A 27,473-nucleotide genomic window follows, 5' to 3' on the forward strand; every position below is an offset into this window, starting at 1 on the left:
AGAATCTGCACAGACATTTCACATGACAATTAAGAGAGCTGAGGAGAGGCAGCCATGGGCAGATCTAGGATTTTGAGAAGTGGGGTGCAGAAGGTATGGTAGCTCATCACCAGGGATCCAGGCTTTCTGTTTCCCATGGAAAAACAGAGAAAAATGTGGATTTCCCATACTAACTGGAGAAAATGCAGATTTTCCCTTTTAGCAGGGAAACATGTGGATTTCCCCCTTTTGCAAAGCGCTATGCAGGCTGGCTGAGTTTCAGCCTGCAAGAGCTATTTGCAAAAGGGGCAAGAAAGCCCCAGCCCTGCCCAAAGAAGGAGGGAAAGGGGGAAAGGTCAGGACCCGAGGCAATCACTTACCGGAGGCTGCTGCAGGAGGAGGATCAGTCTTCTTTCTTACTGGAGGTAAGTGGGGCTTGGGGGTTGCGAGGCAGGGCTGGGGGCGAAGCTGGCTGGGGGCTGAGGGAGCCAGCATGTGTTGGGGGAAGGCATGGAGTGCCTGCTAGCTGGCAGGCACTCCTGGTGGGGCTTTCTCCAACACTTTCCCCTCCCTTAACCCTGGGTAGGCAGGTGGGCAGGTGGGGAGAGGAGGGGGAACAGAGCACACCTCGGGGCACAGTGGCGGAGGGTACTGCCAGTCCCTACCTCAGCTCACTCTGGCTGCTCCCAGGAATAGGGCCGGTGGGGGTCGAGGGCTACAGTGCCCCTCTGAGGGGCCACACATGTGCTGACCAGCTGGGGGAAAGGGGGAGCTCACACATGGCAGCCACTGCTGCTGCACCTTGTGCCGCTTGCCTGCGGCTGGCAGCAGGAAAGCCGCATGGGACACAGGGTGCAGTGGTGGCTGCCACGTGCAAATCCCCCCTGGCCAAGCAAGCATGTGAGGCCTACAGAGGGGCACTGCTGCCCTCACCCCTGTTCTGGGCAGAGCCGTGGTGGTGCAGTGGTGCTGGCAGCCACCACTGCGTGAGCAGAGGTATGGTGTGGGGGCAGCTGCTGGCGATGGTGCGGTGGCGGCCGCCAGCGGCAGTGTGGTGGCGGTGGCAACCACTGCATGCCAGCACCAACTGCACCGCCACAACCGTGCCCTGTGCCACTTGCCCAGAGCAGGGACGGGGGCAAGGGCAGTGGTGCCCCTCTGTGAGCTGCACAAGCCCACCCAGCCGTAGGCAAGCAGCACGAGGTGCAGTGGTGGTAGTGCAGTGGCAGCGGTGGCTGCTGCCGCGTGCGAGCTCTCTCTCCCCCACACGGCTGAGCAGCAGTGTGTGGCCTGCAGAGGGGCACTGCTTCCCTCACCCCCAGGCCCTACTCCTGGGAGCAGTCACAAAGTGAGCTGAGGTGGGGGCCTGGCAGTGCCCCGCACCCCTCTGCCACTGTGCCCTGGGGCGCGCTCTGTTCCCCCTCACTCTCCCTGCCTGCCCAGACCAAGGGAGGAGAAAGTGTTGGGGAAAGCCCCACCAGGAGTGCCTGCCAGGGGGCAGGCACTCCATGTCTTCCCCCAACACATCCTCCTCCCCCAGCCAGCTTCCCCCTCTCTCCGGCCGAGCAGCACATGTGTGGCCCACAGACAGGCACGGCTGCCCTCGCCTCCGCACCCCCCCCCCGCACCCCAGAGCAGGTGTGAAGATACACTCCTCCCTCATTCTCAATCTGCACCCCCAACCCCTTCCTTTCCCCCTGTCCCCCCACACACACCTACCAGCTGGGGGGGGCCACTAGCAGGGCTTGTGATTTTTTATCAGGGAAAACCAGGAACCCTGAACGTCACATATAACACAACACAGATTTTTCTCACAATAAAAAGAAACTAAAAGTTTCACTAATAAGTAAAGGCTGAGAACTATATTATTCAATTTAAGATTGAAGAAAAAAATAGAATGTACATTAATTTACTATAGCATATATTACAAGAACACAACAAACTAAGCAAAAATATTTCAGTGTTGTTGTTGTTGTTTCATTAGCCCTGGAATCATGAGAGTTAAATATATATCTTTTTTCAGATTCAAAATTCAAAACAAAATTAAGCCTTTTTGAGCATCTGGAGAGTGCCTCCAATGCTTCACTGAAAGTGATATCCACACCTGAGCTGTTCACCTGAGTTAATATTTCCACACATACCTGAGTTAATGTTTTTAGCTAGAGCAGTGCTTCCCAAATTTTTCCTCAGTGTGACCCCATTTATGACCCCATCTCCTCAGCATGACCCCGTTTTCTCAGCATGGCCCCTCGTTCCTAACGTGCAGCCCCTCACAACCCCAGGGCCAGAGCCCACAGCCCCCTGCTCCACCAGCAGCACCCAAGATCAGCTGCCACCTGCGGGAGGCAGCAGCTGCTGTGGCCGGAGTGGAGCACAGAGCCCAGCTTCCCTCCCCTCCCTAACCCTAACCCCTCTGCCCCCCTGCAGGCAGCACTGCTAGAGTGGAGCTCGTGATGTGCCTGCTGCAGGCTTGGGGCTCCCTGCCATGCTGCCCTCCCCCCGAGGGGCTCCATGGCCCAGTGAGCAGGGGCAGTGAGCATGGGAGGGAGGGAGTGCCACACCAGTCCAAGCTGCCATGCTGAGATGCCCCCTGCTCACCCAGCAGCATGGGCACAACTCTGCACCACCACCACCGCTGTGCCTCGTATTGGTGGCCATGGTGCTGTGGCACTGCCTCCTACAACGAGTCCTGCCCACTGGGCCACAAAAGCAGCTCCTGACCAGAGATGCCTTGGCCCAGCTGCTGCTCTGCATCCTGCTGTGGACACAGAAATCTTAGGGACACATTTATTGAGACCCCAGCCACTGATGTTGTGACCCCATTTGGGGTTGTGACCCACGGTTTGGGAACCGCTGAGCTAAACTTAAAAATAAAATAAAAAAATTCTGCAGGGCTGTGAAATGGGAGCTACATTACTAGAAGTAGCTAAAAGAGACCAGCATTGCAGAAGTAAATCATTAAAAACCATTTAAAAGGAAAGATGGTTGTTAACACTTGTGGAATGAAGAGTTTAGAAGGAATCAAGCAAATTGTGAGCCATTAAGTCAATTGACTCCCTCACTACTGCCTGAATATAAGTGCTGCTGCCATTCTTAGGCAGTTGGCTTTAAACTTTGGATGGATCAGAAATCAAACGAGTACCCTCCGCTGGATCTGCCTTTGGAGACAGACTAGCTTAGAGCAAAGGTCAACAATGTTTTTGGGCAGAGTGCCAAGCCCCTCCCCCCCCCCCCGACTTGTAAAATGTTGGTATGCCAGGGGTGAATGGCAGGGGCGCTGCAAGGGGCCCAATCCTTGTTGTGGCAGTGAAGCCCCAGCCCACTCCCCATCATCTGCCCCAAGGCACATGTGCACCAGCTGCCAGCAATGAGCCAGGCCAGGGCAGCCTCCCCACTGCCTGCTGTGAGAAGCCTGACCTCCATGGCCTGCCCAGAACCTGGACCAGCTGTGGTGTGCCAAGCAAAATGGCTTCACTTGCCATGCTCTGGCGCACATGCTAGGGGTTCCTGACCTCTGGCCTAGATAATTCTGGGTTCTGCTTCAGGCTCTGTCATTGTCCTGCCATACAACCACAGATGAGATGCATCCCTTTGTGCCTTTGTTTTCCCTCAAGCCCTCTTGCTCTTGTCTACTCAGCACTAGCCAGTGCTATGAAATTGTACCAACATACCTACATCAGCTAAGGGTGCAAAAAGATAACACTCCATAGCAAACCAGCAAAATGCCAGTCTACACACAGCTATTTCAATAGGAAAGGACTTCAGATGGCTTGGCCAAAAGTGTTTCTGAGCAGCAGGTGAGAAAGGGGATATTACTATATCAGCAGAAAAGGCCCTTCATATCCTACATCTATACTAAACAACAACCTATCTCCACCAGCATTATCACAATGGCTACTTGTCAGCTTTGTATGAGCTTTCTTACATATAAAATTAATTGTAGTTTGTACTACAAAGACAATTCTTCATCCAATCAAGAGCTGTTATTGAAAGAAGTACAATAAGGCCGATCATCAACTCAAAAACGTATCTATATAAGAAAAACCTCCACAGGATAATATTAAACATAGGGTCTGGGCAGCACTGATGCGGATTCTTCACTTTCTACTGAAGAATCATGTTCAGCTAGAAGTTATCATATGCTTTTAGAATACATACAAATGGGGACTTTTTACCATCTTTAATTTTCCCTAAGCCTGAGGAAGGGCATGCGCACCCGAAATCTTGCAGAAAAAGATTTTTTTTTGCGATTTCTTAGTTGGTCTAATAAATGGTCTCTCTGAACTAAGAGTTCTAGAGTTTTGCATTTCTATACACTCTCTCTATTGGAGAAGGCTTTTCTCTCTCAAAACTTCTTGTCCCAATTCCTAGCAAATATATATGCTTCCCTGCTGTGGTTCTTGATACCCTAACAAACCTGCCAAACAGTTAAAACTTGGGGGTCCCAGAGCAACACAATGAAAATAACTGTATTTCAATTGTCACTAGTTTTAAGAATAGTGATGAACACAGACATCAGAAAATTTCTGAAGTTTATTCATTTTGTTTTGAACAAATATTATATAAAATAAAAAAATCCATTTTATTCCAATTAAAACTATATCTATTACATATATATATATAGAACAACAAAATGAACAAATTTTATGTGCGTGTATACACACACACACACGCGCATATATATACACACACACAGACACACACACATGCATATTATATATATATATATATATATATATATACACACACACACATATACACACACACGTGCGCATATATATATATATATATATATATATATATATATATATATATATACACACACACACATACATACATACATATACACACCATTCATTTTGTTGTTCATATATGAACAATTAAAATTATAAACATATATATATGTTTATAGTTTTAATCGGAATAAAATGGAGTTTCTATATAATGTTTGTGTTTATGTTTTTACTTTGAATAAAAATGGAGTTTGCAAACAGAATTAGATTTCTCATTTCCCTGTTCACTTTTGTGGTGACCGGCAGGCAGGTTTGCCAGGGTATCAAGAGCCACGGCAGGGAAGCATATATATTTGCCAGGAATTGGGACAAGAAGTTTTGAGAGGGAAAAGCCTACTCTAATAGTGCCAGGAAGGCAGATTCATGACTGCACGGTAGAGTCTCCACCTGCTGGATTAATGTGCGTCTCCTTATAAAAATACTCATAGAGCATAGGACTGGAAAAAGCTTCCTGAGCCAAAAAAATCCAGATCCCTGTGCTCATAGGCAACCATTTACCCAAGGGTTCCACAAAATTTTCACTTCAAGCCCTAACACACAGCATAAGGCAAAACCTTGAAATACCAGGAGGACCCTGAAGCAGGCCAGAGGTAAAAGCAGAAGAGAGAAGGGCACTGCCAATGCCCTGCTGCTGCAGTGACAGAAACAATTAGTTAATATGATTCCAAGTACAGGCAGAAGGCAGGATATTTGTGTACCTGATAGATTAACTAATCAGAGATGTACTGCATAAGCTTTCATGAGTCTGAGTTCACTTCATCAAATGCTATGCAAGGACATGCGCAGTCATTTCACAGCATCTGATTAAGTGAGCTTGGGCTCACAAAAGCACCTGCCTTCTGCTTGTCTTCAGACCACCAGGGCTAACTATCTCTCTGCTGTAGGTAGAGGACCGTGTCCTGCTCTCTGGAAAAAGACAAAACCTTCCATAAGCCTTTGTCCATCTGACCTGGGGTTGGTGGAGGATCATTTCCCGACCCCAAATTTGACAGCATATACAAGCCCAACATCAAAAATGGTGAAATTGTGAGACAAAATGATTACTAGCTGGAGAGGCGCTTGACCTTGTTATCTGGAAACAGAACTGGTACCCAGGATTTCTTACACTGTAATTGTGTCTTTGATCCTCGCTTCCCCAGATTTGTCATCTTGGGTGAATCCTTAAGGTCCAAATTATCTAAAAGTAGCTGCAAATTTTGGGTTCCTATCTTTGTGGCATCCAGCTTAAGATGCTTCTGGCCTTCCCTGTCTAGGATCCTATGCACTTATAACTCGAAGTACAGCATCTCTTAAAATCTGGCTGAAAGTATTTGCCTTGGCATCTAAACAAAGAGGCATCCAAGAGCAGTGACTGCTTTTGAAAAATGTAGACTTAGCAGCTTTTGTGCCTCGGCTTCTTTCTTTGGTGATTTTGTTTGTTTTAACACAAGCAATATGGTAATACTGCATCTTTACCTTATAGGATGTAGAAGAAGGATTCATTATACGATGGCTTGAGAACAAACATGCCAAATGTTATTTGTTGACTTTGAATTATTAGTGGGGGAGTGTGGGGTGGTTGTCTGGCTGGTTTGGGATTTTGTTTGTTTGTTCATTTGTTTCAGAATTGCAAAAGAAAACATTTGGTCTTATTCATGATTCTCATTCAAAACCTTTTCTAAATTCAGGTGAAGAGGTGTCCCCCTTAGGGCTGAGAGGAGGCAAAGACTATGAGAACAAGAGAAGTTACAAAATACTTCATGGTGAGAAGGAAAGAAGGTATAACCTGCAGCTTTCAGTTGCAAAACATACATCTAGCCCTTTAAACTTGGGTTTGTCTCTTCCCAGTATAAAGGGCTAGCCAAGAAATCATCCTGATGGAAAGGGTATCTATAAAAGGCTGAAGAAAAATTGGCAAGGGTAGTCGTGACTAGGTAGTGGGTCTGGTTAATATTATGAAAGAGGCTAACTTCCCATCTCTGAGGGCCTGTCAAATAGCCTTGTGTTTTATCTATTTGTGCTTAGTTACACAGGTTTATATTTGTATTTTTCCACGATATTCTATTATATAATAAAATTCTGTGGACATTAGCCAATGTCTGTGGACTTCATTGTGACATCCCACACCTGGCCAACTGTGTAGTCCTTTATTGAGGGAACTGGCAATAAAGGAGCACCAAGAAACTGGTTTATGACCTGAAGGAATGAGGGCTGTCATCTCTCTCGGAATTTTTTACTTAACTTGTTACATGAATACAGCTGCCTATGCTATAAAGTACTCGCGTGTATATGTCAAGCCTCTTTTTAAATTCTTCTAAACAGTGTGCACCGCAATGATTTCCTACTGCAGTGCAGGCCATAATTTGTCTATACACTGGTTAAGAAAGTACTTTCTTTCATTCATTCCAAATATACTGAGTTTATTTCATCCAGCAGTTCCATAGTCCTATGTTATGAGCCTGTCCAAAATGTACAAAATCAATTTAATATCCATCATCAAGAGGATGACTTAAGGTTTGCTGTTCCAGAGCTGGGGAATAAACCAAGGGAAAAAAGAAAAAAATGGAGAAAAAGTTAGAAACTTCAGACAAATTTTATCTAGTAAATTAGTCTGCAAAGTAGAAGCTGCCTAGTCTTTTTTTTTCAAAAGAAAAGAGGGACGTTGTGTTGCTGAAGCATTTCACGCATTTACATAGATAATAGATTTATTTAAAATAAGTGGAAGTATTATTAAAGCTTCAACTTTCCCACACTGGCTATATCCTCCTGCTCAGTGAAGTGCCAGTTTGGGGTGATGATATGGAGTAAGTTCTTGCTGCATTAGATAACAGAAAAGCACCTGCTTTAATGAACACACATTTCAGTGGGGATTTTTTTCAGATGGTACATGCCCAGTCTGCTTCTTGGTTTTCTGTAGGTGCAGACAGATTTTTAGGAAACTCTTGCATAGCCCAGTCCTGAGAACATTATTGAGGAGCTAAGCTGTAAAACTCATTGTGAACATCAGGTAAAATGTAGCACCTGTTGTCTTTCTTGCATTGTGTTTGGGAAAGGTGGTGGGGATGAACATATGAACAACTTATTCAAAGATAAAAGGGAACAGAGCTTTGCCTCACATTCACTGCTTCATGGTAACTGCCCATTAATTAGGGTTTTATGAAAGACCTACAGATCTTCCAATAATAACCTAAGGTCATGTGGAAAATGACTAAAGGAAACTTTTGTATGCAACTTCAACTATTGAATCACATGTAAAACATGTCTGAGTCTCTTTAAGGCCAAAAGCAATTTGTGCTCATGAGGAAAACCCATGAAATTCCATATTAATTTTATTTTAATATTGTTATCCATTGATATCCCATCTTTGGTCTGGCTTCAGATCATTATTTGGCTATTTAAAATATCCCTGGCAGTCAAACAGGACAAATAATACTAATACTAATAATAATGCACTCATATAGTTCCTTCCATTTGAGGATGTTAAGGTATTGAACAAATGACAACGAGTGAAGTCACACCGCCTCTGTGATAGAAAAGCACTGATATTCCTGTTTTACAGTTGTGGCAAATGAAGCACGACAAAGTTAACAGCCCTCCTGTTTTCACACAGAAATGTGCCAAAGTCAGAAAGAGAACTTACATCTGATGCCCAGTCATAAGCATTGAACCCCAAATATTTTTCCCTCTATTTGTTGTAGTTCCTCTGCCTGGGCACAGAAATAAACCAGAATGTCTTCTTGTATTCATTCTGAATCTATCCAGAAGCACCTCCAATGTCAGTAACATATGCAAAAAAGTATTATTAAATAACAAATGGCATATTACCATATTGAGCAGAAAACCTGAATATTTATAGATATATAGTTTCAGCCATTTGTGAAAATGTATCTTATTCTTTGAACGGCAAAAAATCCAAGAATAGGAAAACTGGATAACATGGGATGTTGCCAGTACTCTCATGGGGCAATAAATTAGCACACCCTGACAGGTCAAGCAGCAACCTGATGCTGGCATGAACCAAGTTATACAGCTCTTTCCCAGTGCACCTTCCCTGAGGGTAAGAAGGTGCCAAATATAGGGGGCCAAATATACCCCACGGGTAAAAGCCTACAGCAGCTAGGTAATCAGCAACACATTACCCACATCTGTATAAACAATGCAGCACCTAAAGTTTTAATAGCATCCCCTCAAAAAGGACTATTCCAATTAAGTAATTACTGGTCCTACCACAAAACACGCAGTCTGTGAGAAAGTGTTTCTTCCTGAATACAATGCCATTTGCAACTAGGTACTACTAAATGATTTTAGGCTGTCCTGCATCAGGGCATCAATATGAATTATGGATCAATATAACAAGTAATATCAGCTTCTAGGTCATTAATATTAGTGGCATAAACCAAAATTTGCAGTTGCACACAATTCTCTTCAAGTTCAATTACTTGTATATACTATATACTTCAAATTGTACATCTGGTTGCAAGACGAAAACCCAGTTAAGTGCATTCTTGGGAACCAGACTCATTTACTCCTGCTTTAACACTGCCATATAGCTCTGGGCAAGCTGTTTTACCTGTTTCCCTTCCCAATGTGACTCATTTAGACTTTAAGCTTTTTGGTCACATACGTGGTCTTTCCTTATAGTGCCTCATGCAGTGGATCCCTGATAGAGCCTCTGTGCACTCTAGTACCACTCAGCCCACTACTACTCCATTCTCTGGCATGAATCTCTTTTCCCCTTGTTTCCATCAGTTGGATTAGGCTTTTCAGAGACAAGAGGGCTTGTTTTATGTACTTGGGTTAGATTTAAAGTTCACTGGATCTCTTTACTCCCCTGCACTAGGGACAGAAGTTACACATCAATCAGTTTAAGTGATGAGAAACTGGTTTAAACCTGTAACAGCTCAGTGCTCATAAGCCAGTTTCAAAAGGGCTGAAACTGCTTTAAGATAAACCTGGTTGAATGTAGTATCAGACTTAACTGATTTGGGTCCAACTGGTTTATGAAGGGCCCTTGGTGAAGATATTCGAAAAGTTGTGGAACTTGGGGGTGGTCCCAGATGACTGGAAGAGGGCTAATGTGGTGCCCATCTTTAAAAAAGGAAGGAGGGATGACCCTGCAAACTACAGACTAGTCAGTTTGACTTTGGTCCTTGGAAAAATTTTAGTTCTTGAAAAAATTGTTAAAGAGGCCACCAATCACAAGCTTGTAACTGACAGGGTATTAAGAAACAACCAGCACAGCTTTGTGGAGGATAGATCATGCCTGACAAACCTGGTGTCCTTTTACGACCAGGTAACTAACCAGCTGGACAAGGGTCATGAGGTTGACATCATTTTCTTAGATTTCAGTAAGGCCTTTGATTCTGTCTCCCATGAAATTCTCTCAAATCAAACTGGAGGGCACTGGCCTGGACCAGGTGACAGTGAGGTGGGGTGGATAACTGACTTAGAGGCTGATCCCAGAGAGATGTAATTAATGGGACGACCTCATCCTGGAGGACTGTCTCCAGTGGTGTCCCACAGGGATCAGTGCTTGGACCTGTGCTTTTTAACATATTTATTAATGACTTGGATGAGGGGGTGGAATGCTCTACAATTACATTTGCGGATGATACCAAGCTGTGGGGAAATGAGGGCACACCAGAGGATAGAGTAAAGATCCAGGATGACCTTGACAGGCTGGTTCTATGGGCTGAATGGAATCAAATGAGGTTCAAAAGGGAAAAGTCCTGGGTCCTTCATCTGGGGAGGAAGAACCTTTACCACAACTATAGGATAAGCAGTAGCCAACTGACTGGCACAGCATCTGAACGGGACCTGGGGGTCACAATCAACCAGAAGATGAATATGAGGCAACAGTGCAAGGAAGTCTCCAGCAGGACAAACAAAACTCCGGTGTGTATCAGCTGACATGTTGCCAACAGATCCAAGGAGGTGCTGCTCCCTCTCTAACTCAGCGCTGATGGGGCTGCAACTGGAGTACTGTGCCCAGTTTTGAGTGCCACACTTCAAGAAGGATGCAGAGAAGGGCCACCCACATTATTAGGAGCCTGGATAGGCCGTATGAGGAGAGACTCTGGGAGCTGGGCTTGGTCAGTCTGGGTAAGAGAAGGCTGCGAGGTGACTTGATAGCCACCTACAAATATGTCAGGGGGAAACACCAGGGTCTGAGGGAGCAACTCTTCATGAAGGCATCCCTTGGGAGGAAGAGGACCAATGGTCACAAACTAATAGAGGGAAGATTTAGGCTGGACATAAGTAAGAACTTCTTCTCCATAAGGGTAACTAGAATCTGGAACACACTCCCGGTAGAGGTGGTGCAATCACCATTCATGGAGGTGTTCAAGAGGAGGCTGGATAAGTACCTCGTTCAGGTAGTTTAAGCTAGTTTGAGCTCTTTAACTTCCTGCCTATGACAGGGGACTAGACTTGATCTTACAGGTCCCTTCCAGTCTATTGACTCTATGAAACTTCTGTCCCAGAGCCTTTCCTGGTTCAAGTTAAATCACAGGCCCCCAGCATGCTTTCTAGCCCTGGGCTGGGGTGTGCTGTCTGCTCCAGAGAGCAGGGCTAACCCCACCTCTCTGCTCCCTAGCTGAAACAGTGAGGGCTGGCTGACAAAGGGGGGGAGGGACAAGACCGGCTGGGGAGGTAGTCCAATGGGGGGGGGGAGCGGAAATGCCCTCCCAGGCAAATCCTGGCTGGGAACTGGGGTGAGGGACAGGGGTTAAACACCCCTTCCCCTGCTCAAACTTACTGCTGGCTGTAATTATGGACTACAAATCCTAGAGGCACCTGTAAGCAAGAAAAGGAAGTGATGAGCAACCCTGCAGATTCCTACTGCTGTAATTCTGGACTGCAAATCCCAGAGGCCTCAGGGGCAGTAGAAAGAGGAAGCGAACACACAGCCAGAGCGCCATGTGCTAGCATCCCTTGGTTTCTGGTCTGAGCCACTGCAGGCATGTGGCTGCATTTCCAGAATCAATGGTTAAATGTTTGTTCACTTCTGTTTCAATTTAATCTGTGTAGTTTAGACTGCAAAGTTTAGACCTGCAAAGATTGAATTGATTCAGCCTTGGGCTTTTTGACTGTCTGGGCCTAGTCCAGAAGACCCTTTTCCTTCCTTGCCCAGTCCCACAGGGCAATGAGCAATTCATTTCTTCTTCAGTTTTTCTAGCTTTCAGTGACAGCATTGTGAATTTCAGATTTCAGCATCCTCTGCTCTAATCCTGACTATTAATTGGATAGCATAGTTTCAGAACTATTGGCATAGGTACAGCAAAAAAAACATTGCCCACCCTAAACCAGGCTTCTTGGTCAATAGGGTGAAGTTACACATTATACTTAAACAATACTAAAGCTGTCGACTGTTAAGTGATGTTAATGTTAGCATGTGCTGTGAGCAGCTGCACATTTTGGCTAGGGACAGAAGTTATACATAAACTAGTTTAAGTGCTCGGAAATCAGTTTAAACCTGTAACAGAAGACAAGTTCAGTGCAGGTAAACCACTTTCAAAATGGACAAACCTGATTTAAGATAAACCAGGATGAATGTAGTATCATACTTAATTGATTTAGGTTAAACCAGTTTATGGAACTTCTGTCCCAGGCTCCCTCCCAATTCAAGTTAACTCACAGTCCCTAAGCATCCCAGGATGTTTTGCAGCTCTGGGCAATTCTGTCTGCTCCAGCAGAACAAGGCTGGGCCACCCCCAGCTGTCACAGAGCTGAGACAGTAAAGCATCTGCTTCCTAACCTGCTTCCTGCCTGCATCTGTCAGCCCTGCAGCATAGAGGGCAAAGGACTGGACTCCCAGACCCCCCTAGCTCGGGTCTGCACAACATGAGGAGAGGGAAAGCCCCCACACCACTAGGGCTTTTCACCACCCTTAGCCTGAGCCCTGCCCCCTCACCAGCCGCCTGCCTCAGAGGTGGGGGTGAGGGGGTTGAATGCACCCCCCCAGCCCAGCACCATCCTCCCCAGACCCTGCTTATTGCAGAATTATAATTAGTCTTATTATTATTATTATTAATCTCTGAGCTTCCCTTTGTACTATTAATTTTCATCTAAATACCTATTGCTACAGTCCTCAAGGTGGAGATGTATTCTTCCTATACGCTATTCTGATCCTTCCTTATATTGACAGCAATTCCTAATGCCATATCTTCAGGAAATTTCATTAGTACATTCCTATATTTTGTGTCAAGTTTATTTATGATAATATTGGATCAGACTGATCAGGAATGATCCTTACAGAGCTCTGTTAGTATCATCCCCCTCTAGCCCAAGCTGTCCCCCTTTAGCAAGTTCTTGAGCTAAAAATCTGACACTAGTCCTTGTCTTCTCTAGCTTAACTAATTATTTTCATCATGGGACCATATCAAATGCTTTACTGAAGTCAAACTAGAACAGTTCTATCATATTTCTCTTGTCTAGAAAAATCAGTTCTCTAACCAAGGGAAGTTATGAGTTTAATCTACCGGAGTCTACTTTTGATAATCTCATGTTGCACTTTACACCTTTTCCATTCACCTCCACTTCCTTAATTATTCTTTTCTCCAAAATCTGTTCTGAAACCTTGAGGGCTACTGAAGCCAGACTAATTAGGATGTAGGCCTTCCCAGTCTTTTCCTTTTTTTGCCATTTTCTGAACAAGTTAGTTTCTACCCTGCTTTGTTTTCTACCTGACTTCAGACTAACGCGCATAATTACCTGTCCCTTTTCTTCAGTATAGGTACTGATGCGTGTTACACACTACTTCTAAATTGAATAAATTTATTAAAAATCCTTTTTACCATGCTTATAACTTGATGTACCAGATTTTTTCATCATTCTGAAAACCAATATGCTAGAAAGAATTATGCTCCTTTTTAAAGTTCTGTCTTGTTTAATGAAACTTTCATTTAATCTAAAAAAAAAAATCGTTCTTCAATTAAGTAATTTACAGTAAAACCCATGTGAAGAAAAGGTAGTTGTATTTTTAACATAAATTAAGATGACAAGTTAAACTCTAGCATCCTCCACAGTCTTTAACCCAGCCTGCTAACTCATTCGACTACCTTACAGACTTTGTTACCTTCAGTAGGATTTTACCTTAGATTCGTTAATTTAACACATTATTTTATCTGAAGTGAAGACAGGGCCCTTGACTGTAAGAGCTCTTTGGTGTAAGGGCTGTTTTCTATGCTTATGTTCTGGCATGCCCTTAATTTATGTTTATCTAGTTTTTTAAAACTGTAGAAGAATTTTTAAAATTGCTCGTTTATTTTTGCCACTTCACTTAGTTTGAATGAAGTCAGGCTATTTTTACATCAAAACACTGAGGGGCACAGTGGTAAAATGAAAAAGGCATCTTGCTACAACTTTAGAGGAGGGAGTTCTAGACTTGCTCCAAACTTATGCCAAAAGCTGATTTTAATTGACCTGGCTTTCAATGGGGACCTGGTCATTCAGGCTGAATGACCAGATGGCTAAATATGATGCTAGTCACATCCCTTGAATTCTGTTGGTTAGAGCAACTAGAGTGTCATAACTGTAACAGGCCATTAGGTCAAACTGACCTTTACTTTTTCAAATCACATTAAACACGGGATGATTCATGTTTTCAAACTGAAGTCATTTTCACCTCCCACATAAGAGTATTTCTAAAGACTTATTATGCATCTTCAAACTATTTGTCTTGAATATGGGTCCAATATAATGATCAAAACAAAGTATAAAATTGGGATTTTCAAGTAACCTTGCAGTTTAGTAGACTAGATGGAAAAAACATTAAACAGGAATCTTTGGAATATAAAAAGTAGGGCTAGAAGGGACCTCAGGAGGTCAGTCAAGTCCAAGGATGTCAAGCTCATTAGGCCCCAAGGGCGAGATGAGTTGCACAATGCCAGTTTACAGACCAGATAAGACCCAAAGACCATACATGCCAGATATAGCACAGGGGGCCTGTTTGGCACTGGCACTGTATACACCACATCCCACCCTGTGTGCTACATGCAGTTATATGCTAGATATGGCCCTGTGCACTGTGTAGCACATGTATGTGCATGCAGTCTGGAGCATGCTGCATGTTGGCATGCGTATCCAGACTGGAAACCTACAGGCAGCACTACAGGCCAGCTGATACAGCCATATCATTGACACCTGTGATCCACCCCAACTCCCTTCTCAAGGCAGGATCACCTCTATCTAAACCATCCTCAACAAGTTTTTGTCCAAGCTACTCTTGAAAGCTCTGAAAGCAAACGTGTCATACAACTACCAGGCACAATATCCAAAACATCAAAAACACTTTAACTTGTCACAGGTGAAGCAAAGGGATGTTAATGTCCTGCTACTGCAAGGAAAAGAACTACTAACGGTTAAAATATGCTCAAGAGATCCAAGCAGGAGGACCATACCACCCACAGCAGAGGAAATCAAAACTCCCCATAGCCTACTCCAATCTGCCCATGAGGTTAAATTCCTTACTGATGCCAAACGTAGCTATTGGTCTAACCCTGAGCAAAGGATTGAGACCCTCTAAACAGGAACCTCTAGGTTTTTTAAGTCCCAGCAGGAGCATGAGCATGCCCTAGTCAAGTGGCACCATCACCTCCCTTACAGCTAATACTCTTGCTAATCCAGCCCAAAACTGCATTCTTTTTTTCTGCAGTTACATCACATTGCAGACACATGCAAAGTCTGTGATGCACCAAAGCTCCAAGATCTCTCTCCAAAGTGCTGCCACCCAAATAAATCCCTAAACCAGATTGACTACCCAGTCTACTTCTGCTTATAAATATCCTCAACCTTCTACTAAGAAAATGCAGTCAGAGGAATTTCCATTTAACCTCAGTTTAAGTCCAAAGAAAGGTGCCAAAGCATAGTGCACAACTCCAGCCCAGGATTTGCCTGATATTTTGACAAGTGATTCTGTTCAATTTACAAAAATCTGCATGAGTGTCAGACAAGTCACAGACTTTTGCCATCAGCTGTGTGGCAGCCCTGACTTGAACCCAAACTCCACATTCCACCAAAATTGTTGGTGGGCAATGACACTCAGATACCTCAGCAGATCTGTTGAGCTTGAACAATGAAGTTGCCACCTGGGAACTAGGACTAAAGATGTGTACACATCACACTACCATAGTTATCCTCCCAGCAACGTTCATGTCATACTTCTAGAAGGCAGGAAGCTGGGGAGCAGGGGCAATGACGCCAGAGGCAGCTTCAGGTGTCAGAACATCTGAGAATAATGCCCTGACTCAGAGTAGAGGCATCCTATAAATCATATAAGCTCTCTCCTCCTTCTCTTTTTACTGAAGACACTGGCTGCATTGTTAAATCTAACATGGCTAAAATTTGGCACAACAGCATGGGCTTTCTCTTCATTAAAATCAAATGGCAGTATTGCTTATGGACGGTTCAGAGCATGAAAGGATTAGCAGCCCTCCCCCAAGACACAGGTGAGCCTAACCCCCTTTCAATTCACTACATGTCAGTTTACAAGTAAAACATAAGGTATAAATGCAGCTATTGTTAACATGAAGCAGCCATTGTTGCTGGGGAGTTAGATTAGCAAGTCGCCCTTTGTAAAAGGATTAGCCAAGACCCATTGTTTATTTATCAATTTGCATTGGAAAAGGGGGTATATCTGACTAGGTCTGATATTCTTCACCTAATCTGAGCTGTTCCATTTACTTCCAGATTCCAAATGCCAAAGATCTGCCAAAATACCATTAACAGCCCAGAAATCAAACTGTGCCAAAATCCTTCCCCCTGACTGCTTCTGCTCGCACTCTTAATATTTTCAGTGAACAAATGTGCTGTACCATGGCAGTGATGTATGCATGAAAGACGCATCAGAGAAACCCTCCAGCCATGGCTAGTGCTAAGGAAATCTGAAAGCTGACTTTTTCCCATTTTGTGCATTCTGGGGCAGGGTAGGGGAGGAGATCCCTAATTTCCTCTGATAATTATTCAGTTTAAATTGTAGCTGTTTCTATCATGGTCATAGTTTTTGACCACCCAGGCTTTGGCACTTAGTCCGTTACCCATTTGTAATGTTTGGGCAACAAATACCAAGACGATAAGGCACTTGGCATGCAATATAATATATTTCCTATTTGGTAAGGGCCTCAGGCAACTATTATAACTTTCACAGTACCTCTGGGAGTTAGGTTATTAATATTCCCAATTCACCAATAGGAAATCAAAGGCAAAGAAAATACTTGCCCAAAGCATCTGAAGGGGTTAGAGCACCAATGAGGCCTGGACTAGATTGAAGCAGTTCTTGGCTTGCTGTCCCATGCTCAGGATCTTGGACTGTTCCTCAGGTTATATTGTGCTGAGTGCACAGAGGTCATTGGGAACCTTGCAGACTAACATTTATTGTTGTAACTACCAGTTCACTACCTACACACCACAGGGATCTGAACTCGAGTTCAAATTGAGGGAAAAGATTTCACACACAGCAATTTTGAGTATGGGAAATGGAGAACCCCATTGCCAAGCTAACTCCACCAGGAGTGCTGTCTGGCCATGTAGCAGACAACAGCTGTTCAGTTTGCTTAGGTGAAAAATCCTTCATAAGACAGAGCAGGGACTTTTTGTGGACAGGTGGGAAAGTAGACTTTAATTACAGTGACACCGGTTTGTGCGCACAGTGTTTTTCATAGGGTAGTGATTTAGGAAATCATTCTCTTAAACTAAAAGGTTTAAAGGATGCACAGGCATCCAGCTGTGCTGTTAGGTTAGTGAACTAAATGATTTGCCTGCTCTCATGGGACATAGCAGCAAACTAGAGTGAGCATGATTTATTTATACAGAGCCACTTATAGGTATTTGTTTTTGACCTATAAATCCTTACATGACTTGAGGCCCACATATCTGAAAACCTGCTCTCTGCTTAGGCTGTACTCCCCTCACAGTGCACCAGAGGAGATCCATCCAGAGAGAGGGGGCAACTAGCAATGTGCTCTCTCCCAACATCTGTGGGTTTCTGTATTCTTCTCACCCATTTAGTCTAGTACAATCCAGTTTTGTTGGCTTTCAAGCATGCTTCAAGTCTCATTTGCTTTCCTTAACTGTGTAGGAATGGGAGAGCCCTGATAGGTATCATAAAGATCCAACATATATTTTTTGCTCCTGGGATATTGATGGTGGTTGTGGATATACTGATTTACGTGTTACAGCAAGAGTTGCAGGAACAATCTGGATTAAAGATATTAATTTAAGAATCATCGAGGAGTGCTGAGGGCAAGTGTCCGGTATATGATAAAAAATGGACCTGTATAAAATCTAATTTAGTTACAAAAAATAAGGAGCAGGGTGTGCTTCACAAAGTAGACAGCCCTTGTCCCACACAGCTTACAATTTATATGTAGATCTAGTACAATGAACAGCTGCAACAAGGAAGGGAGGAACAGGATTACAACTTTGTGGCTGTTCTGTAAAGTGTGCATCACATAATTCTTCTTTTAGAAACAACGCAATATTGTGAGTTTTGCAAACTAGTGTTACTGTAATTTGAGTAAACTTGAATACGTTTGATTTAATATTATGGATCTTTTCCCAAAACTTAGGCAGACTGAATTAAAATTTGCCGTGCATTAAACATATTTGCAACTGGTCATAGCAAGTATATCAGAGATCCTCCAAAGGGGTATGTTCCAGCAGAGGAGGGCCTCCATTTTGGATTATTACCTCTTCCTAAAACAGGGTCTGGTACCAATAAGCTACCAGTAGTCTGGATCCACGTAGCTTTCACTTGGACTGGTGAGTCTAGACTGATGAAGCTGACCAATGGCAACCCAGGAACGCTGTACTATGACTGCAGAGCCACTGTCACTGAAAACTCATGGTGATTGGGAGAGGTCCCAGATAAAAGGAAAAGAGCAAATATAGAGCCCATTTTTAAGAAAGGGAAGAAGGAGGAATTACAGACTGATCAGACTTACTTCAGCCCCTGCAAAAATCATGGAACAGGTACTTGAGGAATCCATTTCTAAGCACTCTAGGAGGTGATTAGGGACAGTCAGCATGAATTCACCAAGGGCAAGTCATACCTGACTAACCTGATTGCCTTCTATGTCAAGATGCCTGGCTCTGTGGACACAGGGAAAGCAGTGGATGTGATATAACTTGACTTTAGCAAGGATTTTGATATGTTATCCCACAACATTCTTGCAAAAAAGCTAAGGAAGTATGGGTTGGATAGAAAATTCGAGCTCAGAGGATAGTAATCAATGCCTCAATGTCTAGTTGGCAGCTAGTATTAAATGGAGTACCCCATGGGTTGATCCTGGGGCCAGTTTTGTTCAATATCTTCATCAACCATCTGGAAGATGGGATACAGTGCACTCTCATTAAGTTTGCAGATGACAGCAAGCTGGAGGGAGTAGTATATATGTTGGAGGGTAGGGCTAGGATTCAGAGTGACCTGTACATTTTGGAACACTGGACCAAAAGAAATCTTATGAGGTTCAATAAGGGCAAGTGCAAAGTCCTGCACTGAGGACAGAACAATCCCATGCACCGACAGGCTGGGGGCTGACTGGCTAAGCAGCAGCTCTGCAGAGAAGGACCTGGAGGTTACAATGGACAAGATGAATATAAGCCAAGAGTGTACCTTGTGAAGACGGCTAACAGTGTACTGTGCTACATTAGTAGGAGTGTTACCAGCAGATCGAAGAAAATTATTATTTTTATCTATTTGGCACTGGTGAGGCCACATCTGGGGTACTGTGTCCAGTTTTGGGGTACCCCCTACAGAAACGATGTAGACAAATTGTAGTGAGTCCAGCGGAGGACAATGAAAATGGTTAAGGGGCTGGGCACATGACTTCTGAGGAGAACCTAAGGGAGTTGGGTTTATTTAGTTCGGAGAAGACTGAGGGGGATTTATAATAACAGTCTTCAAACTACCGTCCTGAAGGCTGGTTCTAAAGAGTATTAGACTGTTCTCATTGGTGGCAGATGACAGAACAAGGAGCAATGGTCTCAAGTTTGCAACAAGGGAAGCTTAGGTTAGATATTAGGATAAACTTCCTCAACCCTAATTTTCTATGATTCCACAAAGGCAACAAGCTTGCATTATGAGATGGAAATGGGGCTTCTCCCTAAATAAGCATAGTCTAGTTGCAGTCATTGTAAAGAAGTCTCTAACCACACCTTAACAAACCTACCTCTATGTATCACCAGCCACCATTGATGCAAGGCCATACAGTTCTATGAAATCCAACAGCTAGCTCTTACATTTTACTTCATTGTATACCAAGCTTCCTGTTCTAAAAAGGAAGTGGAGATATTAGTTGATAGTAATAATTCTCAACCTTTCCATACTAGGGTCCTCCCTCTCTAGCAATATGGAAAGGGCAAGGTGATCATGACTCCCTAACACTTATTTGCAGTCCCACAAGGGGCTGTGACCACCAGGTTGAAAGCCCATAGCACATTACACTGCCAATGTTAATGGCAAGAACAAAGTTTAGTTCATATAGGGCTACAGTGGTGATACTTAATACTAGTGATGGGAGTGGCTGTAACACTTAAAATAAATACTGTGTGAACTGGTAACAAAAATCACCTGATACAAAAAATGGGGAGGGGGAATGGTAGAAGTGAATTATTCAGAGCTCAGGATCTTCAGACAGGCTGCCAGAAATAGTCTGGTGACCTCTAGAGAATGTTAATATTTAAACCACTTTACTCTCCTCTACTGTAATAGCACTAGATTTCAGCCTAATCAATAGCCTGCTCACAAAACCTTGCTCTCTGGTTTTAAATGAGAAAACAGAAATTAATATATGATTCCTAAAGCTATCTTAGGAATCCATGTTCTAGTAGGATGACAGAACTTTAAATGCTTTGCACAAGGAGGTAGGTCTGCATACTGACTAATATACTGAACTTGGAAATAGTTCATGCTGTACTTTGCCTCTCTGCACCCCATCAATACAGCTATTTCTTAGAACTAAGCATGTAGACCAGAGACAAGAACAATGCAGTAAGACCAAGTAGTCATATTTTATATAGGATTAAAATGGAAGCAGAGAGAAGAGAAATCATCAAGAGAGACTGGTCACAGAAAACCTGAGAAAGTTTTGAAAGTAAATAAAACTTTCTCAGAACTATTCAGATGTGAAACGGATGGAGAGGCCCAAATGACTTCATGGAGATAATGAGCCATTCCTTATGGCAGGATCACTGCATTATTTGTTGGCACAGTACCAGCTAGAACGAACACACAAATTCCTATGTGGAGTCTTTTGATGCTACTGCAATAGTAAAAAAAAAAAAAAAAAATATGAATAGAACTTATAAGAAATATTCATTGTGCTCATTAACCTAAAAGGTTCCCACACTAAGGAGTCACTGGACCTAGAGGGTTTCAGTCCTTGAGTATGAAGGGAGCTCTTTTGTACTCAAGTTGCATAAATTACAGTTTCGGATTGACCTGTGCCATCAAGAGCACTGGGCCACAGGTGACTGGTTCAGACTCAAGGCTATGTGGGCACCTCCTAATGTAAATTCTGGAGACAACTATTTCAAGGTAGATTGATAGAGTTTGGATATCAGAACCAACATAACAAAGATTAACCAAGACAGCCAGGCCAGATCATTATCTAACTTTTGTTAAAGAGGTTGGTAAACCAGAAAGATTAACACCAAGAGAACTGCACCATATAAAAGTTCCATCCTTAAACTGTCTGTCACGATGATAGGATGGAAGCCTATAGCAAATTGGTTAAAAGGCACTATAAAAAACGCAAACAAGCTTGTAATGGCAATAGGTGCTAACGGTGAGAAATCAACAACAGGGTTAATTTCTTGGGCTTCTGCTTCTTATTGTGCTAATAGCCTACAGAAGTGTGGCTGTCCTCATAGAAAGACGTGATCATGGGACTAACATTTAAACAGTAACACCTCTGGTAATGCACTGTATCTCAGCAGCAGCAATAATGTAAACAGACTGGAGGAGTCATCTCTGAAATGTCTAATGGATTTTAATAGCAAAGTGTTTAGGACCCTGACGAATCTATGCCCTGCAGTATAAAAAAAAATGGAATTTATTTACTACTAGCCAGTTAAAGAGATTGGAGAAATAAAGTTAGCAGAAACATGAAGATGACATGCATTGCTCCTCTGAGAGAAATAAGTCAACAGGATCTATGAGAAGAGGACTGGAAAGTAACTCATGGGCTACCAGCAAGTTTCATCCTGTTTCTGAAGACTCACCACAAAGGGGAAGCCTCCTGCACAGAAAGCCAAAGAGACAGCCCCTATACTGATCACAAGGGGTGAGGATCTGGGCTATAATGTTGGAAGTGTTTAAGTTCATACATTATGGAAAATGGGGGAATATTTTGCAGTTTACAAACACAAACATGATAACAAAGACCTAGTTAAAGAACTCCTCCAACTAATATCAGTAGTAATATAAGCATGCTGAGAAATTTAGAAACAAAATACAGACTTCAAATTCTGCATACACGCAGCACTTTAAACTCAGGTTTTTAAAGAGGCAATTCCACATTCTGGTATTTTTGCTTTTGGAGAATCTTCCCACATTAATGATCAATGGTAGGGGAAGAGAGAGATTGGTTAGACACTAACAGTGTCTAGGGTAGGAAATGGAATGTTTGTTCACTATGGTCGTTTCAGCTTCTATTCAGAGGATTCATAACTGATGATCACCTTAGAATTAAGCAGGAATTTTCCCCAGGGCATGCTGGCAAAGGTAAAGGAAGGGTTTCCTCATATCAGGGCTTGAGTAACATTCATCAGTAGCTAAAGTTTGAGTCTAACAGGAGTAGAAATGTTATTTTTCTCAACTCGAATTTTTGCAATTAAATTTGGGTAAATTAAAGGGCTTGGAATTTAGATAATATCTATTGAATATGGATTAAGGGTTTCTGAGATAGTTAGAAACATGCTAACTTTTATTAGCTAGCTCTGAAATGATTCAAGCTCTATATTCTTTAGCCACTTGCTGAGTTTGTTTGTTTTGTTTTGTTTTGTTTTTAAGAGGATGGGGGTGTTTACTTTGGTTGTGTTCCCTCCTCACCATATGTCCTTATTGTCTCATGACATGACAGGTAGTCTGTCCTTCATTCGAAAGTTTAATGATAAATAATACTAGTGAGTAAATTTGTTTCATATTATTTTTACATCAGCAAGTTACTTTTGAAAATGTCGTCTAATCATTTGCTTAGTTTGTCTTTTGGCAATGTGTGCTATGCCTGCAGTTGCTATTTACTCTTCATGACCATATGCATCTACTTAGCATTCAATACAACTTAATTAATAAGCAAAAAAAATACAGCCATGCCTCTTTCCCCAGTGTAAACACGAACCCTCTTGAAGAGAAGCACTCAGAAGACATCAGATGCAACTGACATCACAGCCTACTCTAAACCGCAGCCAAGAAAAGGAGATACATAGAGAAAAATCTCTGAAGTTGAGGGAGTTACTGACGATAAGACAAGACTTTGGTCTCCTCTTAATGATCTCTGCCTCATAAAAACAAATGAAAAGTTAAATATCTCCTAAGCAGAACAGTTATAGTCACGTTTATATTGTTATAAGTAGTGTAGAAAATATTTGATATTTTTAATAAAATATTTAAGTAATATATATGATCTACAGGTGTTTTAAGACATGGTTAATCAATACAGTAGGTATAGATTCTATAATGCCACTACGTTGTTTACACAGTTTATACTAATATCCATAATATGCTTGTAACATGTAGCAAACCTGTGTAAATAAATGGAACCTTCAAGCATGACTGAAGTCACAGTGAAGCAAGACGGGTAAGGCTGCAAACAGTTCACTTTAAGCAGACTGTGGAGGAAGACAGGAATTCAACCCAATCTCTCTTATTATAATCAGAAGCCATAGCAAAACCTTTCCTATGCTGGTGTCAGTGATATTGCAATACAGCAGATTAAAACACACAGAAACCGCTTTACTGCCACATATAAGCTAAACTTAGGGAGGTTTATTGAATTATTAAGTAAGCAATTATGATAACCCGTGATATTAAAGACAGATAGGGTTTTGTCAACTAAGCTGAAATGCTGTTTTTATTTTTTTTATTTCAAAAGTATTGCTGCATAAAACTAAGATGACATTTCCCCTTTCAAACAAAAGAAACAATTTCCCTGGAGGACAGCTAAGAAAAAATTTAGAAAGTACAAAAAAGAAAATAATGCAGCTAACTCCTACTGGGGAATAGGGTTTTAATGAACACACAAAGCAACTAGGTGACATCTTTATCAGCCCTCATAAACCTTGATTGAATACACAGTGATAAGGCCTGTTTAAACTGTCATCCTCATGATAACACACACAGAGACAACTCGGGCCTTAGCAACGACCTGTGTAAAAAAAGTCCTTTCCAAAAGTGCAGGCACCGTTAGGTAATGAATATCACGTAAACAGTTCAAAGCTTGTGCGGCTGGTTTATTTGTGAGATTGTGGGTGGGTGGGGAGTAGGTGAGTGTGTATATGCACATATTCTTGTGGCACCAGCTTTAAGGGCATTTTCTTCATACCTAGTCTGGTTTTAGTGATGGTGAATAGTCTGGGATGGATGTGTGCTTTGAGCCAGAATGACCTTTAGCACTTAGATCTGCAAATACAGAGAACTTCATATGAGTGGTTTTAAAGGATTTAAGGAAAGCTGGCTCTGGTTTTCTACTAACATCATAAACGATGCGATGAACACAGTGCTAGGAAGCAAAGAGGCTTGTAGGGCCAGACCTTCTATTGAAATCAATAGAGGTGCAATTATTTACAATAGCTGAGGCACTGACAGGAATATCTGGGATGGTGGTATGCTTTCATATTTGTTATTTTCTCCAATAATATCTCTTGGACAGTTTTCAAGCATCCCCTAGGAACTGTTTGGCAAATATGTAACTAGCAGGTAAGGACTTACATTTGTACCCTTTTAATTTAGTTACTGCTTTTATTTAAAAATAACTTTGTATCTCTTTCCCCAGATGTTATTTCTTCACTTTAACGCCCACAGTGACACCCACTGGTAGTGGCTAGCTATTTCACTGAACAGTTACTGTACCTTGTAGAATACTGCAATGAGCTACCAGCAGTAGAGCCAAACAAGAAAAACTGGCCTACTGTCAAATAAGGTAGAAAATTAGATAAGAACATAACATAAGAATTGCCATTTACTGAGTCAGACCATAATTGCCCCGTATCCTGTGTCACAGTGGCAGGGAGTGGATGTGGAAAGGAAGAGAGAACAGGGTATGACCATGGTTTTTTTCACTCTTCCTCTTCTACTTGCAGCCTCCAGCATAGGAGGTTCAAATTCAGAAGCTGTATCCCTAACTCCGATGTTCAACAGCTACTGATGCCCCTTTCTTCCAAGAACTGGTTCAATCCCTTTTTGAATATGGCTAAAGTGTCAGCTTCCACAACACCTGGTAGTAATGAGGTCCAAACTTTAATGACACGCTGTGTGAAAAAGAACTTCCTTGTGTTAGTTTTAAACTTACTACCTATGTCCCCCCTCAAGCATCTCTTTTCTAAACTGAATAGGCCTAGCCTCTTTAGTCTCTTCTCATACAGAAGAGACTGTACGAAGAGACTCTCCTCTGCTCATGCTTGTAGGGAGGCAGTTACGCGGGCCAAAGCTACCATGTAGCTGAGGATGGCAACCCAAGTAAAAGACAACAAGAAATTGTTTTTTAGATATATTGGGAGTAAAAGGAAGGCCCAGGGAGGAATAGGACCCCTACTAAATGGGCAGAAACAATTGGTGACAGACAGGGGGGACAAAGCTGAACTCCTCAATGACTTCTTTGCCTCAGTGTTCCTAAGCGAGGGGCACGACAAGTCTCTCACTGGGGTTGGAGAGAGGCAGCAGCAAGGCGCCAGACTTCCATGCGTAGATCCTGAGGTGGTGCAGAGTCACTTGGAAGAACTGGATGCCTTTAAGTTGGCAGGCCAGGATGAGCTCCATCCGAGGGTGCTGAAGGCACTGGCCAACATCATTGCAGAGCCACTGGCGGGAATATTTGAACGCTCGTGGCGCACGGGCCAAGTCCCGGAGGACTGGAAAAGGGCTAACGTGGTCCCCATTTTCAAAAAGGGGAGGAAGGAGGACCCGGGCAACTATAGGCCGGTCAGTCTCACCTCCATCCTTGGTAAAGTCTTTGAAAAAATTATCAAGGCTCACATTTGTGAGAGCCCGGCAGGGCAAATTATGCTGAGGGGAAACCAGCATGGGTTTGTGGTGGGCAGATCGTGCCTGACCAATCTAGTCTCTTTCTATGACCAGGTTACGAAATGCCTGGACACAGGAGGAAGGGTGGATGTCGTATACTTAGACTTCAGGAAGGCCTTCGATACGGTATCCCACCCCATACTGGTGAACAAGTTAAGAGGCTGTGATGTGGATGACTACACAGTCCGGTGGGTGGCGAATTGGCTAGAGGGTCGCACCCAAAGAGTTGTGGTGGATGGGTCAGTCTCGACCTGGAAGGGTGTGGGCAGTGGGGTCCCGCAGGGCTCGGTCCTTGGACCGATACTCTTTAATGTCTTCATCAGTGACTTGGACGAGGGAGTCAAATGTACTCTGTCCAAGTTTGCAGATGACACAAAGCTATGGGGAGAAGTGGACACGCCCGAGGGCAGGGAACAGCTGCAGGCAGACCTGGATAGGTTGGACAAGTGGGCAGAAAACAACAGGATGCAGTTCAACAAGGAGAACTGCAAAGTGCTGCACCTAGGGAGGAAAAATGTCCAGCACACCTACAGCCTAGGGAACGACCTGCTGGGTGGCACAGAGGTGGAAAGGGATCTTGGAGTCCTAGTGGACTCAAGGATGAACATGAGCCGGCAGTGTGACGAAGCCATCAGAAAAGCCAATGGCACTTTATCGTGCATGAGCAGATGCATGACGAATAGGTCCAGGGAGGTGATACTTCCCCTCTATCGGGCGCTGGTCAGACCGCAGTTGGAGTACTGTGTGCAATTCTGGGCGCCGCACTTCAAGAAGGATGCGGATAACCTGGAGAGGGTCCAGAGAAGGGCAACTCGTATGGTCAAGGGCCTGCAGACCAAGCCCTATGAGGAGAGACTAGAGAAACTGGACCTTTTCAGCCTCCGCAAGAGAAGGTTGAGAGGCGACCTTGTGGCTGTCTTTAAGTTCATCACGGGGGCACAGAAGGGAATTGGTGAGTATTTATTCACCAAGGCGCCCCCGGGGGTTACAAGAAACAATGGCCACAAGCTAACAGAGAGCAGATTTAGATTGGACATTAGGAAGAACTTCTTCACAGTTCGAGTGGCCAAGGTCTGGAACGGGCTCCCAAGGGAGGTGGTGCTCTCCCCTACCCTGGGGGGTCTTCAAGAGGAGGTTAGATGAGCATCTAGTTGGGGTCATCTAGACCCAGCACTCTTTCCTGCTTATGCAGGGGGTCGGACTCGATGATCTATTGAGGTCCCTTCCGACCCTAACATCTATGAATCTATAAGAAGCCGCTTCATGCTACTATGAAGCTCTTCTCTGTACCTTCTCTAGTTCGTCTATATCCTTTTTAAGGTGTGGGGACCAGAACTGTGCACAGTATTCAAGGTGTGGACACACCATGGATTTATATGGGGCTGGGGGGGTGGATAATGATACTTAAAATGTTGTTTACAATTCCCTCCTTAATAATCTTTTTTTTTTTTTTTTTTTTTGCTTTTTTGGTGGCTGCTGAGCAC

Source organism: Alligator mississippiensis, chromosome 3 (assembly GCF_030867095.1).
Source record: "Alligator mississippiensis isolate rAllMis1 chromosome 3, rAllMis1, whole genome shotgun sequence".
NCBI classification, from domain to species: Eukaryota; Metazoa; Chordata; order Crocodylia; family Alligatoridae; genus Alligator; species Alligator mississippiensis.